We start from the raw sequence: 14,300 nt of genomic DNA, 5'->3' as shown, positions 1-14,300 counted from the left end.
AATGTTAGAAGCCTCCGAGCCAATATGGGAGAACAGGAGTGCTTGGTCTTAGAGGAGAGCATTGATATAGTGACAATCTCAGAAACCTGGTGGAATGGAGAAAATCAATGGGACACAGTTATCCCTGGATATAAATTATATCGGAAGAACAGGGAAGGACATGTTGGAGGTGGTGTCACTCTATACGTGAAAAAGGACATTGAATCCTACAAGCTAGAAACCCCCAAAGAGGCAGACTTCTCTACAGAATTGTTGTGGGTGGTGATATCGGGCCCCAAGAGTATTTTAGTACTGGGGACATTTTATTGTCCCTCTGCATATTTCAACTATCCTGAGACTGACTGGCTACATATGTATTCCAGTCATGACAAAGACAAAATAATTCTAGATACCTTACATGAGTGTGCCCTAGAACAGTTGGGCATGGAACCAACAAGAGAAATGGCAACCCTGGACTTACTCTTAAGTGGCATCCAGGACCTGGTGCAAGATGTAAGCATTGTCAAACCAATTGGGAGCAGTGATCACGGTGCTATTAAATTTAACTTACATGTAAATGGCCAATTGCCAAGAAAATCCAATGCAATTACATTTGATTTCAAAAGAGGAAACTCGCCCAAAATAGGGGATTGGTAAAAAGAAAGCTGAAAGGCAAAGTCAAGGAGGTCAAATCACTCCAAAATGCTTGGGAGTTGCTTAAAAAAAAATCCTAGAAGCACAACTGGAGTATATATTGCAGATCAGAAAACACCTGGGCCAGGAGGATGCCAGTGTGGTTAACAAGCAGGGTCACAGATGCTATTAGGGGCAAGAAGGCTTCCTTCAAAAATTGGAAGTCTTGTCTGAATGTATGCTACTCTGATGTTTTGCAAGGAGGCAGTGTATAAATACTTTTATAAAACATAAATCACTGCTTGGAAAAGAGACCAACACTGTCAGGATGAAATGGCAGATTTCAAGGTTACTCAGAATAAATACAACACTTAACAGGGTTACAACTTCCCATATATAACTTCATATGGAATTGTGACATTTAGTTCCACTGAGTTTTTTAAATGGGGCTCACAAACAAAAAGCATAGTCAGGTGCCAACACATGCAGAATGTGGCACTAGTTAAAACAAGTAGTATCTTGTACCTTGCTTCTGGAGGACACAAATAATCTCATGCTTCTGTATATTTAAGCCTGAGTTTCTTTCACATACTATCACACAGACCTTTTGTCATTTGTTGGCTTAAAGGCACACTGCCAATCTGTATGCAGAATGTGTACTTTAAGACATTCATTACCAAAGATGCATTATGCTTCACAGCTCAGTGCACACAATACATACTTGGTCTCCTGAAGCCAACATATGGATCAGATGATTCTGCACATTCTGCTCATACTGACAGCACTACTCCTGAAGCCCCAAAGCATCTGCCTCCACAGTCCCTACTGCTGTGTTTGGTATGCTACTTCTTGCAGGTGTTTGTACAGGAAGAATACCAAGTTTTCACATTCCCAGATGGGGAAAATCAATTTCAGTGCCCCAAATGAAGGAATCACTGATGCGGAATGCCACTAAGCACTAAATTCTATTCTGTGGGGTTGAAGCCATGAGGGAGATTTAAAAAACACAACTTTGGAATAAAAATCTTGACATTGAATCACTGCTCTGAAGAATTGCAGAAGGACACACAGAGGAATTATGGGGGGGGGGAAGGAAAGAATGATTGAGGAAGTGCAATTTTTTTTACACTTGATAAATTTGTTAAAGAAAGACATGTAGCCATAAAACACGCACAACTGGCATAAAGCAGAATATCAAATCTGTAACTGTTACATTCCAGATGTTTCTCAAAAGTAGTCCATACTCCTATGGGGAATTAAGCATTATTACTATGGTCCTTAGAGATATTCCTTCCAAGCATATATATATATTTGTCACAACATTAATAGGGAGAAAAGTGTTCAAAGTATAGTGATGCTTTATTAGAAGAGCTCACCAAGTAGTTCCGGATCTCTGTATTTAAATACCTTTTCCCCTTCATTTTTATTTGTTTGCATTTGGGAAATTGAACCAATTAATTCCTTTTTGATAGAGGTGCTATTTCTTGTCTCTTAAATACATGTGTATTAATGATGCATGTTCCTTCAGTATGCAGCCAATAGTGTATGCACCGTGAATAATAATGTAATGCTAATCACACAGCCGAAACTCTGGCATGTTTTGGTGTGCATGAAGGCAGAGCATAATGCGTAATTGAATACAGATCAGAATACATGCAGTAACATATTTTCCTCCATATTTTTCAGTTCTATCAGACCTTGTAATTATATCATGAGTATTTCATGATATATAGGTTTTTAATGAAAATAACAGTGCATATACTTATGAATTGTGGCAGTTATAGAGTTGAAACTTAATATACTGAGTCTCAGGTTTTTGAGACAAGGATTGAAGCCACAATGTTACCATAAAGTTTTACTTATTTAATGCATTTCTACCAGTCTTTCAGGGCACTTTGCCCTCTCAAACTTACAGAAAAAAAAGTTAAAATGTATAAAACATCAAAACACAACATTAAAAAATACAATTTCAAATTATTGTACTGCAAATTAAAAAAGCAAACTATAAATAAATAGAACTGTAATTAAAGTATAGTTCAGGCCATTCAATTTTTGAATGTATAATAATAGTTGATAACTTGTGGGGGAAGCTAGTTCTCTCAACTTCTTTAACTTTATCAAAGTCTCCATCACCTAGCCAAGACATGGCAACATTAGTTGCAAGTGCTACAGCACAAGTTTTTCTAAAATAAGTATGTGTTGCAGTTTAGCACAATTCATATCAGAGTTTACTATACTTTGTTTCCTTTTAAGTAGATATCATTTGCAGAAATCCATGCAAAAACTATGTGTCACAAAAATCCTTAAGCTGTCCCAGAATCGACTGTGGAAAAGATCCACAATGGCACCCAAGCCTTTCTCCATAGTCACATCAGCCAACCGCTTTACACACTGACAAACCTCAAAATCCATTGAACCATTTATGTCTTTGAACAAGCAACACTGGAACACCTAATGATCATGGGAGGAAACTATTAAAGAACTGCATTGTAATCTCCAGTCATTTATATTAATACTGTAGTTAAATCATTAGTTGAATCCTTATGTAGCCAAAACAGAATCATCCAGACACAAGAGAAAGGTATCAGCCGACTTCAGTAATGCCAAGGTTTGTACAAATACAAACAAACTTTATAAAAAAAAAAAATTAAAGGGACCAATCCCCCAAACAGTCCAATGAGAACCAAGCATGCTCAGTGGGGACAGAATGGTGACTGACAGGCGGGGGAAAAGGAACAGAGTGGCTGGAAACTGAACCAGACCACACTCATTGCTCCACACTGCAACAATTTGCTGCAGGCCCTATTGTTATTTTCTTGACTACTTTAATTATACAAATAAAAATAATCTAAGTAAATTTGGAACAGTCATCCATATTCACAAATCTATGAAACACAGATGTGATACCATATTATACACCAACTCCTTGGGCCCTACTGTTTGTTCTAAGTAGCACTTATTTTAAATTGCCCTTCTGTCTGAAAGAACCTAAATGATAGCAAATACACAGGAAGTCTAGATACACACACATCAGTGTATTCTCTTAATGTGACTGGTATTTTGCGGAGATGCAAATAATCCAGTAGAATATAGGAATGGCATGAAAGCTCAGCAAAGCCTGGCTCCCATTTAAACTCAAGAGAATTGGAAGGCCTGAAACCAAACTGGACATGATTCTTCCAATTCCTGGACTTCCTTTTCTGGGTTTTCAAAATCTGAGTACTCAGAAGAGAATGCTCCACACTGCTCTGTCAACCTCTGCTGCCTCCCTACCACTCTCAAACCCATCGCTGCCTGCACCAGCATCCAAACACAATCCTTCCTTTCCCCCTTACCTTGGTAGAGAAGGCTCAGGATGGCAGCTGCAAAAGCCTTCAAACAATATACACATTCCTGGAGTGCACTGCACCCAGCATAAATCTGAGTTAGAGGGGCAGAAGGAGGAAGGGAAACACCCTTTCACCTCTTCTTATCTCACACCTTCACATGCTCCTGCTGTGTTAGGAAGGTAAAGGAGAAAGGAAGGGTGGGCTTGGGTGATCTGGAGTAGCAGGAGGGCCACAGGGAGTGGGACAAAATCTTCCAAGGTCTTGGTTTGACTTGGGAACTTTTTCAGATTTCTCCTTATTTTGGAGGGAGGGGAACCCAGTTTTTTAAAAACTGAGCCAAAGTTGAACAAATCTCATTGAACCAATCCCTAGTTGAACAGAGAAAATATTTTCATGAGGTTTTTTTAAAATTTCTGCTCATCACAGTGAATGTCTAAAATTTAATGAATGACATTCACATGTGACTTCTGACAATAAGTACATTATGAATATTTAGGCTGCAATCCTATGGTCCTTGGTATGGCATCTTACAGGCTATAGAATTAGTTGTATCTTCCTCTCCAGGGGCAGAGAGAGAAAGAGGTCCGCTCTCAGAGATCCACATTCCTAAATGTCTTCTGGGAAGCTGCAGAAAGGTCTGCAACCTCTGATGTTGAAGTTCTGGCATTGGACAGGACAAAAAGGAGATGTTCCATGGCCATGTTCACAGGGGAGAGTGACAAGAGAAGCTGTGGATCTACATTATCCATAGCCCTTCCATTTGTCCTCCATAATGGGGGACAAACTACACTAATTCAGTAACTGTATCATTTATTTTCATCCCATTGATTCCAGCAGGATGCAAACTAAAAAAAAAAAATCCAGAAAAAAATCCAAGGCAATAGAAAACTATCCCACCTCTCCACTTTCCACTCTGCTGTGTGAACCTGGCATAAGAAAATGTGGTTTCCCAGTCTTGGGTTCTCCCTCCCCAACTCAACCTGAGAGTCAGCGCCATCTTAACCTTGAGAACTATGTATTTAAAGCACAGATTCTAGAATATATAATTTCATCATGGGGAAATCATTTATTTGAATTTCTCTTGTAAACGGGCATAGTTTTATATGAGGTAAAGATTTATTATCTAGTCTATTAATACTGTAAATATATTTCATTTCCCACTTATGTTAATAGAAGGATATCTAGCCGTATAGTTTTCTCTTTTTGTGTGTGTCAGCACAACATCTAAAACTTATGTTCATAGAAACATGTAAACGTATGTTCAAGATTGTGTGCTGCATGACTGTTTACAAGAGACATTAAAACACAATCAGTAATTTAATTGATTTATTAATTAAAATGATAAAGATGTGCCATGAGAAAGGTCTTCAGAAATTAGATATTAATCTCTATTTTCTAAATCTTTATCATTATTTTAAATTTTATCTAGTTAAAAAAAACATAGCTAGACAAATGAATGGCAAGCTAACTCCATAACCAATTTAAAGATACAAGAGGGAATGTAAAATATCCCCCTTATTGTTATTGTATACAACCATTCTGTTACTAAAACACCGCTTTCTTGGCTAAGAAATAAGGCCCTTGATTGATGGAGAATCTATGCTTTAGTGCATATTTTGGAATGCTTCATTAGCTATGGATTTTTTTCTGTCTGACAGATGTTCCATCAATCCATCAGTCATTCCATTCTTAGCTTGTGAATGATCCATGGCAACTAACCTAAGGTCAGGAGACTGTTCAGTTATATAATTGCTTGCAGGAAATTGTTTTGTCTTCACAGGATTTTGTCAAACATTTTGCTAAAATGCAAATGAGGACAAACTATGTTTTAATACCATATTTAGCATAAGAGGTAACCGTGGCTACTTATACTTATATGGGACAAAACCCAGTCAAAGTTAAAAACTTTAAAGTCCAGTTGGTTTCAATAGGAGATGGTTATTCATTTGCTTAACACTCCTATTGAATTCAGTAAGATTTTATAGCGATTCTCTGTCAATACAATGGCCATACTTTAAAACATTTTTACCATTATGCTACAATAAGAATACATCCCTTAGGTGTGTAGTTGCACTGCATTACACAGTGCTGCACATTTACTACCTTGATTGTCTAAGGTGGCGCATGATAGCCCTCTTCAGGTTAAGTAAACTCACGTGGTGGTGGTGCAGAAATGAATATACAAGCTCAACCCCTGGTGTCGTTCTCATCACCCTCCAACTTGTGGAGGGCAACAGCCTGCCTCACTGTGGTGCCCTCCAGCTATTCTTGGCTATAACTCCCATCATTCCTGGCCATTGGCCATGCTGGCTGGATCTGACAGAAATTGGAGTCAAACATCATGGAGGGTATCACTTTAGGGAGGGCTTATCTAAGAGGTCTCTGTCAGAAAAGTAAAATATAATAAAAACTCTGTACCAAGTAGATAGCAATCTACAAGATAGTTCAGATAGTCACTTTAAATCTGTCAGATTTACTTTGAAGTGAAGTTTCCTATAGGAAAACATTTTCTTTTGCTTCTATTTCTGTGAATATATGAAGCACAGGAACACTTTGCAAAATTTACACTAAAAAAACTCCAAATATAATTGTGGAATAATGGCACTGACTATTCTGCAGAATAGTCTCCAGTGGACATCAGGAGTATCTCAGGTGCACAAGATAAAACAGTGGGAGGTGAAATATAGCAAAATTTTAGGTGTGCTCTATGTTTTTAATTGACCGTGCCCACCTTGCCTTCAACGAAGTGTTTTAAAATAGCAGCCTGGAAACATGGATCTTGGGCAGGCCAAGTTTGTTTTTTCCAACAATTAGAATCATTGCTGAAGTAGCAACATATTGTAATCAGCCTGATTTTACATCAAATTGACAAATTTGTACAGTAGTATAATATCTCAGAGTGGAGGTCAGGTCTCCTGCTCCCCTGGTGCATTTACTATAGCTGCCCAATTTCCCTGCTTTTTAAGTTTGATAGAAATATCTGTGGGCTACAGGTATGTTCTTAAATCACAAGGGTTTTTGCCTATTAGTGAATAAAATATTTTATTTTACTTTAAATTTAACATCTGCCTTGTACCATATACTTGTATTGCTGTATTTATCTGATCAGTGATTTGGAAAATAAGGTAAAAGCAAAATATTATTAAACCATACTGGAAACCAGCCATTTTTTTTCAATTCAGTGACCACTGGAGAATAACAAAGATATATTACAAGAAAAACAGAGTAACATTCTGAAGACAGCTTCTAATTTATCATTCTCACAATAAAATAACAGAACAGTAAGTGTTTTCCCAATGGAAAGAATTACCCTGCAAAATGTCATCCACACAAGAGAGGTTAGCTAGTGTAATTATCATCAGGAGAGAAAGACAACCCATAAGGGGTCATTCAGTGGAGTTCAAGTCAATTCACCTCAGACACTTTAGAGCTCACTTAGTCCCAAAGATTTTAGTTGCTGAACAAATTCCCACAGCCCAACATCCTAAGGCACATACAATACAGTAGGAGTTTGAGTTTTATAATCAACCATTTTAATGTTTCTGTGCTGGCTGGTTTTTAGTTGGCCTTATCCATTTTAGGCACTCATTTTTGTTTCTTTGCTGAGTCTCAGTACTGTGAGTAAAATGTATGAGTAAGAAATAAGATTAGAAGTAATAGAGATATATGTTGCTGGTATGGATACAGGCATTGGACCTTGATCTAAGTTCTAATTCTAAACTGCACTGATAGTGTCTATTATATAAGTACTTGCAAAATTCTCTTCATTATGATGCATTGTGTGTATATGTGTTATGGAAGGGCATATATACTGCAAGATGTAGAGTGGACTGCAGGATCCCTGTCAGCTACCAGTGTCACTGGTAGAGGGCACGTTTTGTCCTCATTTAAAGTTTTCCACCTGAAAACCAGTAGGTTTCCCCATCTAGGATGGAACCTTAACATGGTGAGGGAGTTTGAGAGTGTTGAAGAAGCTGAGAACAATGCCATCAGGTGTCTAGACCAAGAGCTTGAACTTGCAAGATCTGAACAGGGTGGTTCACAACAGATGCTGTTGGAGGTCGTTGATTCATAGGGTCGCCATAAGTCGTAATCAACTTGAAGGCACATAACAACAACAAAACTGAAACACTTTACTATTTCCCCCAGGATTGAATAGCTCTCTTCTCTTAAATGGAATAACACAAAGAGATTTGTTTAGAAAAAACATCTGGTGTTGGAGTCAAGCCTGTTTCCTGTCCCTTATGGTTTCAGTCAGTGAGCATAAAGGCTGACTCATGTCCTCATTTTTTAGTCACACAACCTGGTACCCTCCAGATGTTGCTGGACTACAACTCCCATCAATTCTTGACTGTTGGCCATATTGACTAGAGTAGATGGGGAGATGTAGTCCAACATCATCTGGAGGGGTTGGCTATCCCTATAGATGGATTGAGAAATACAGCTATTGCTAATCTCCTAGGATAGTTTCTTTAACCATAGCTGCACTTGCTCCAGCAAAATTTCCCTAGAGCAGCCTTTCCCAACCAGTGTGCCTCCAGATGTTGTTGGACCACAACTCCCATCAGCCTCAGCCAGGCTGAGGCTGATGGGAGTTGTGGTCCAACAACATCTGGAGGCACACCGGTTGGGAAAGGCTGTCCTAGAGTAATTCTGTCGTCTCACTCCCATGGTAATATGCACAGTAGATATTTTACTTTCAATTTGCTTCCATCCCTGCTGACATCCTCATTTATCTAGTCCATTGCTCTCTCTTTCCATTGTATATTTGCTTTATTTTCTTCAAGTCTAAATCTATGGAAACAGATTAAATTTATTGTCCACATTTCTATGTGATAAAACTGTCTGAGTAGAAACTAGAATTATCCTCTGTGGAACTAGCTACAGTATTAGGTAGCAGGGGTAGGTGGCTTCATGGCCAACCACAAAGAAAACAACAAAAAGGTGAGTAAACTGGGGCTTGAGACTTTGCAGCAGTGTATAGTTGTAAAGAGATTGGGGAAAACAGATTTTAAATGCGGGAGTTAAAAGAAGATGCATAGCGATTATTAGTGTTGAGAATTACAAAAAAGGGGGGAGGGAGTTGGTGGACCTTTTCACTAACCCTGCTTCCAAAAAGATTGACTACTTTTGAAAAGGCTGAATGGAAGATGAGAAGACTGGCTAGAGATGGGAAGGTAATTATGGTCCTCATCTTTGATACCGGAATGCTTCTTGAGATGCAAAGGAACATATATTGTTGCTAAGATAAATGGAAATATAGTTTCCAGTACCTCCCAGCTCAATTCATTTGAGCGCCATTCAATGCCAGACATCAGAAAATACAATTTACATGCAGTACTGTGGCAATGGACCATGCTCAGAAAAACCCAGCCCTTAAAAATGAACCCTAACATTAAAAATTTACACTCAGGATGTTAGTTGGGATCATTCTAAACTCTTTGGAAGCTGTGCAAATCTCAATGATAGGAGGGATCAGCAGGGCCGGCTGACATGCTGGGGCCCTTGGGCACAAGCCTGTCCCAGCACTTCCCTTCTTTGATTTGCCGGAGGATCGCTGCTGCAGATCGCACACCAAGAGCTCCGGAGCCCCTGCCATTCCCGCTTAAGGAAACTTCAGCCACCATCTTGGTTAAGGGCAGCACTACGCACACAACTGCACAACAGCCAAGAAAGGTAGGCTGAAGCAAGGGAATGGCAGGGACTCCGGAGCTCTTGGAGTGTGATCCACAGCAGTGATCCTCCAGCGAATCACGGAAGGAGAGCAGAGGGGCCCCTGTAGCCCCAGGGCCCTCAGCCAGGGCCCTACCTGGCTGCTCTTTGGAGCCGGCCCTGGGGATCAGGCATCTCATGATATCTATAAGATTCTAGTGTTTAGTGGGGCCAGAGATTTTTGGAGGGAGAGCCATTTTGGCTTAGTCTGTCTTTTCTAGGTGTACTGTATGCCCATTTCTGGGGTCTTGCTGCTCTGCTGGGCACATTTGGGGTGCCACAGTGAGTGAGCTTTCAGTGTGTAGTTTCAAGGGGTGGCACACACTTTCATTTTGTGTTTGCCATGCCCTCCCCCCTGGGGTAGTGGATTTTCCTGGAAGCAGTCAACAGTGCCTGCCGATAAATCTGGGAGGTTTGCAAAATAGGGACAGCTCCTGCTAAGAGGCTGATTAGTTGGAGCACTCCTTTGACTGTCCTGCACAGTTCTTTGATTCCTGGTGGGACTGGCAAGCCTCCTCATTACCTAGCTGTCCTGTTCCACTACCCCTTTTTTGGTGGCTGTCTGCTTTCATTCACCCCTTGTTTACCCACAGGGATTGTTTGAGGGTGCTATTCTATGTGCCTCTCCTAGCCTGTGAGCACCTGGAGAGAGGCTTGTAAAATAGGGGTAGCTCCTGCCAAGAGGTTGATAGGTAGGAGTATTCTATTTGCTGCCTATTATTATTATTATTTATGAAATTTATATCCCGCCATTCTTCCCAGAAGGAGCCCAGGGCAACAAACAAAAACACTAGAAGCATTTTAAAGCATCTTAACAATGAAAGACTTTAAAACATATTAAAATAAAACATCTTTAAAAACATATTAAAACAAAACTTCTTTAAAAACATATTTTAAAACAAATTTTAAAACATCTTAAAAAGCAATTCCAGCACAGACGCAGACTGGGATAAGGTCTCTACTTAAAAGTCTTGCTGAAAGAGGAAGGTCTTCAATAGGCACCAGAAAGATAACAGAGATAATGCCTGTCTAACATTTAAGGGGAGAGAATTCCAAGTGTCAGTTCCACAACACTAAAGGTCCATTTCCTCCTGATAAGATGGTACCTGCAGGAGACTCTTACCTGCAGAGTGCAGTGATCGACTGGGTATATAAGGAGTAAGACAATCTTTCAAGTATCCTAGTCAAAAGGTGTGTAGGCCTTGTACATCAAAACTAGAACCTTGAACTTGGCCTATTAGGACTGGCAAGCCTTTTTATTATTCAGGAGTCCTGCTCCACAGCCGCAGGAGGGGACAGTGATCTTGTGTTCAGGTCCTGTTTGTGGGCTTCCCATGGGCATCTGGTTGGCCACTATGAGAAGAGGATGCTGGACTAGATGGGCTGCAGGCCTGATCCAGCAAGTTCTTCTTATATGTTCATGTACACTACCCTTTCATGGCTGCCTGCTTTCATTCACCCCTTTCACCCATAGGTTGTTTGAGAGTGCTGTTCTATGAGCCTCATCCAATCAGTTTTTCCCCCCTGTAAGGGCACAGATTTCTATTCCTTTGCTCTTGGCATTTTGGTCAGTTGTGTGTGGGCGTGGAGTGGCCTGCCTTTCTACCCAAGGGAGAGGCATGTCAGATTCTAATGAGTCCCTAGCCTCTGGTTTTAGGCACAGTGCTTTAGTTGCCTCCAAGTCCTCCCTACCTGCTCAGTAGCTGGCAGAGACTTTGGTTCCTGATGATCAACAAAGGATGCTTCCACCTGTAAGGTAGTTCTCCAGGTTTTTCTCCTGGCTATGTATTTGTATATCTCAGGATCTGAGGGAAGCCATCCTGCCACAGTCTGCCCCTGCTCATGTGCTCGTCTTCTCATAAAAAGTGCAAGCAGCACAGTAAGCACAGATCCAAGACCCATAAGAGACAGAAGTCTCATGGTTCTGTCTCCAGCGACACATCAGGGAGGGTCCTTCGCTTCTTCCTCTTGTTCTCCTTTCCACCCCACTCCCAGGAAAAGGATCCAGAGGTCTAGACTGTCACCTGGTAGGTGGTTGCTGCTTCTCCTAGAGAGGTGGTGACAGACCCTATCCCGGGGTAGGCTCCATTGGTGTTGGATCATTCATTCAAGGAGTTTTTCACTCTGATAAGGTGGTGCTGCAGCCTGATCCCTCTTTCATTCCAAAGGTCAATTTGGTGTTTCACTGTTCCAGGGAGATGGTGTTACCTTTGCTTTCTCCCAACCCTTCCTGTTTGCATGAAAGGAGGTGGCACACCCTGGAGATCCGTCATACCCTGTGGTTCTACTTAGAGAAAACCCAGGAACTCTTGAAATCAGAGTTCCTGTTTGTATCCTATGAAGGGCCATCAGCTGGCAAGAAAGTTTCTACCTCTTTGATGGCTAGGTGTCTGAAAGAGGTTATTGGGACAGCCTACAAGGCTTCAGGTAAGCAGACTCCAGCGTGGGTGTTTGCATACTCACTGAGGGGAGTGGCTGCCTTGTCTGCATGCCGATGTGGGTTCCCTATCCTAGATATCTGTAGGGCAGCTACCTGGGCCTCTGTGTACCCCTTCACAAAGCACTATTGTGTGGATGTAGTCTCCTCTTCCAGTGCTGCATTCAGCAGGATGGTGTTGCAAAGGGTTGTCCCCCATTTAGGCACATTGAACAGCAAGCCCACTCTTGGGTAGGACTGCTCTGATACATCCCTATCAACAGAGTCCTCCACTCCAGTCTGCCAAAAGCAGAAGTGTTACTTACCATGAATTGCTGTTTGCAGACTGGAGTAGAAGACACCTGCCTCCCACTTCTTCTGCTTTTTATGTGCTGTGCAGTTTACCACTGAGTTGGGGTGGATTGTAGCTGGGCTGTTACTGAGTCTTATTTAGGCCTGGTTGTTTTCAGTATTTTTTCTTGGGTTGTTCCCCTTGTAAATTTAGGGTAGTTTGTACGTGTTGTCCTGTGAGGTTAAGGAGTTGTCTCACTCTGGCAGTTGGTCTGGTGAGAGGGATGACTCCTCTCCCTAGAGAGGAGGTAGAAGTTTGGTAAGGACCCTTCCTGTCACTCCCACAGGAGGATCATCTCCCATCAAAAGAATATCCTCTATTCCAGTTTGCAAACACCAATTCATGGTAAGTAAAACTTCTGTTTCCTATTAACACACTGTCAAAAATAACATTTGAAGTTTTGATGCTGTCTTATTTTCAAAGAATGAGGCACAAAGTAACTAAGATAATATCCTTTGCCAGATCAGTTATCATTGCTGAGTGTATACTTTTTTCTTTTTTTAATTTTCCAAATTGTCAAGAAAACAAGACATAATTTTTCACAGTATAACACATTTTCATAACTCAATAAATATCAAAAATACCAAAGTCAATACAATAGGAATAAAACAAAACCTATTAAAATTATATTATTGTTATGAGCATGGGAGTTGGGATGGATGATTCCTGTGGGTCCCCTTCCCAGCCTCTGATTTGGAATCCTATGCCTTGGGGCTGGCTCTGCTGGCCAGATGAATTTCCTTTGTTAAACAAATAGAGTGTCCAGGTAAGATAATGGGCCTATCAGTTGCCCAGCAATGGTGAATGGGCCAGGAAGACCCTTTTGTCATCAAAACTCTTCTGGAGAGCATCCCCCCTCTCCTGGAGCCCAGCAGAGGCATGAGGTTTTAGTTGTGTCGAGAGAAAGGCTGGTAACTGCAGGTAGGCAGAGAGACTGGCTCTTTGCACCATGGCGTTTGGGATGCCTCCTGTATGGGAAAGCTGGATATTGGACTGCTGATGCCTTGAACCCCTCCATCTTAAGCTCAGGTTGGAATGTGTGTAAATAAACAAACCATATTTCATAAAGACACCACAGTCTCTGCTGACCTTCTTCCCAAAGGAAACTAAACCCTGGAGGAGAGCAGGAACCCCTGAACTCTCACCGCTCAGAGATTGGGAGGCGCGCAACACTGGTGTTAGCAGTGGGATTGAGTTTCCTGGGAGAAGCATTGGAAGCAAGGTGTGCCTGAGTCAAGATGGAGGAGATAACAGCAACCCTCCTGGAACAGATAAAATTGATATACCAGCAGCATAGGCAGGAGGTCAGGCAGCAAAGGCAATGAGACCGCCAGGAGGACCTGCAGCAAAGACAACAAGAGCTCCAGGACCACTAGCACAGAATGAGAGAGATATGGGGAAGCACCTTTGGAGGGAAAAAGGAGACCCCATGTGAGGAGGTGAGAGCCCGGCCTGATCAGCCGCTACAAGGGGGTCAAGTGACCCGGGGGTCCAGCTGCAGAGCACCCAGACTGGGGTGGCTAAAGAGATCCAGAACGTGGATGGGCAGCTGGAGGGTTTGGACTGTGAGGAGTTGCAGTCAGTAGCAGAGAAGGAAGAAGCTGTGATTGTCGAGGAGCCTGCCAGGGGGGAAGACAGCAGAAAGCTCGAAGTGAAGCCCCAAAAGTTGAAGGAGGACAGGCTGGAAAATGAAGAGGAAGAGGCCTCGGAAGAAAGTGGAGTAGAGGCTGGAGAAGAGATGCTGCTGATAGATTTCTCTGCCCCCTGTGTGCCTGCTGTTAAAGAAGTAGTGCAGGAGGAAGAAAAAGCCTTGGAGAAAGGTGAACTAGAGGCTGGAGAAGAGCAGCTGTCGATAGATTTCTTTGCCCCGTGTGTGCCA

Source organism: Rhineura floridana, chromosome 4 (genome assembly GCF_030035675.1).
Source record: "Rhineura floridana isolate rRhiFlo1 chromosome 4, rRhiFlo1.hap2, whole genome shotgun sequence".
NCBI classification, from domain to species: domain Eukaryota; kingdom Metazoa; phylum Chordata; class Lepidosauria; order Squamata; family Rhineuridae; genus Rhineura; species Rhineura floridana.
This window is presented reverse-complemented; position numbering follows the sequence as displayed.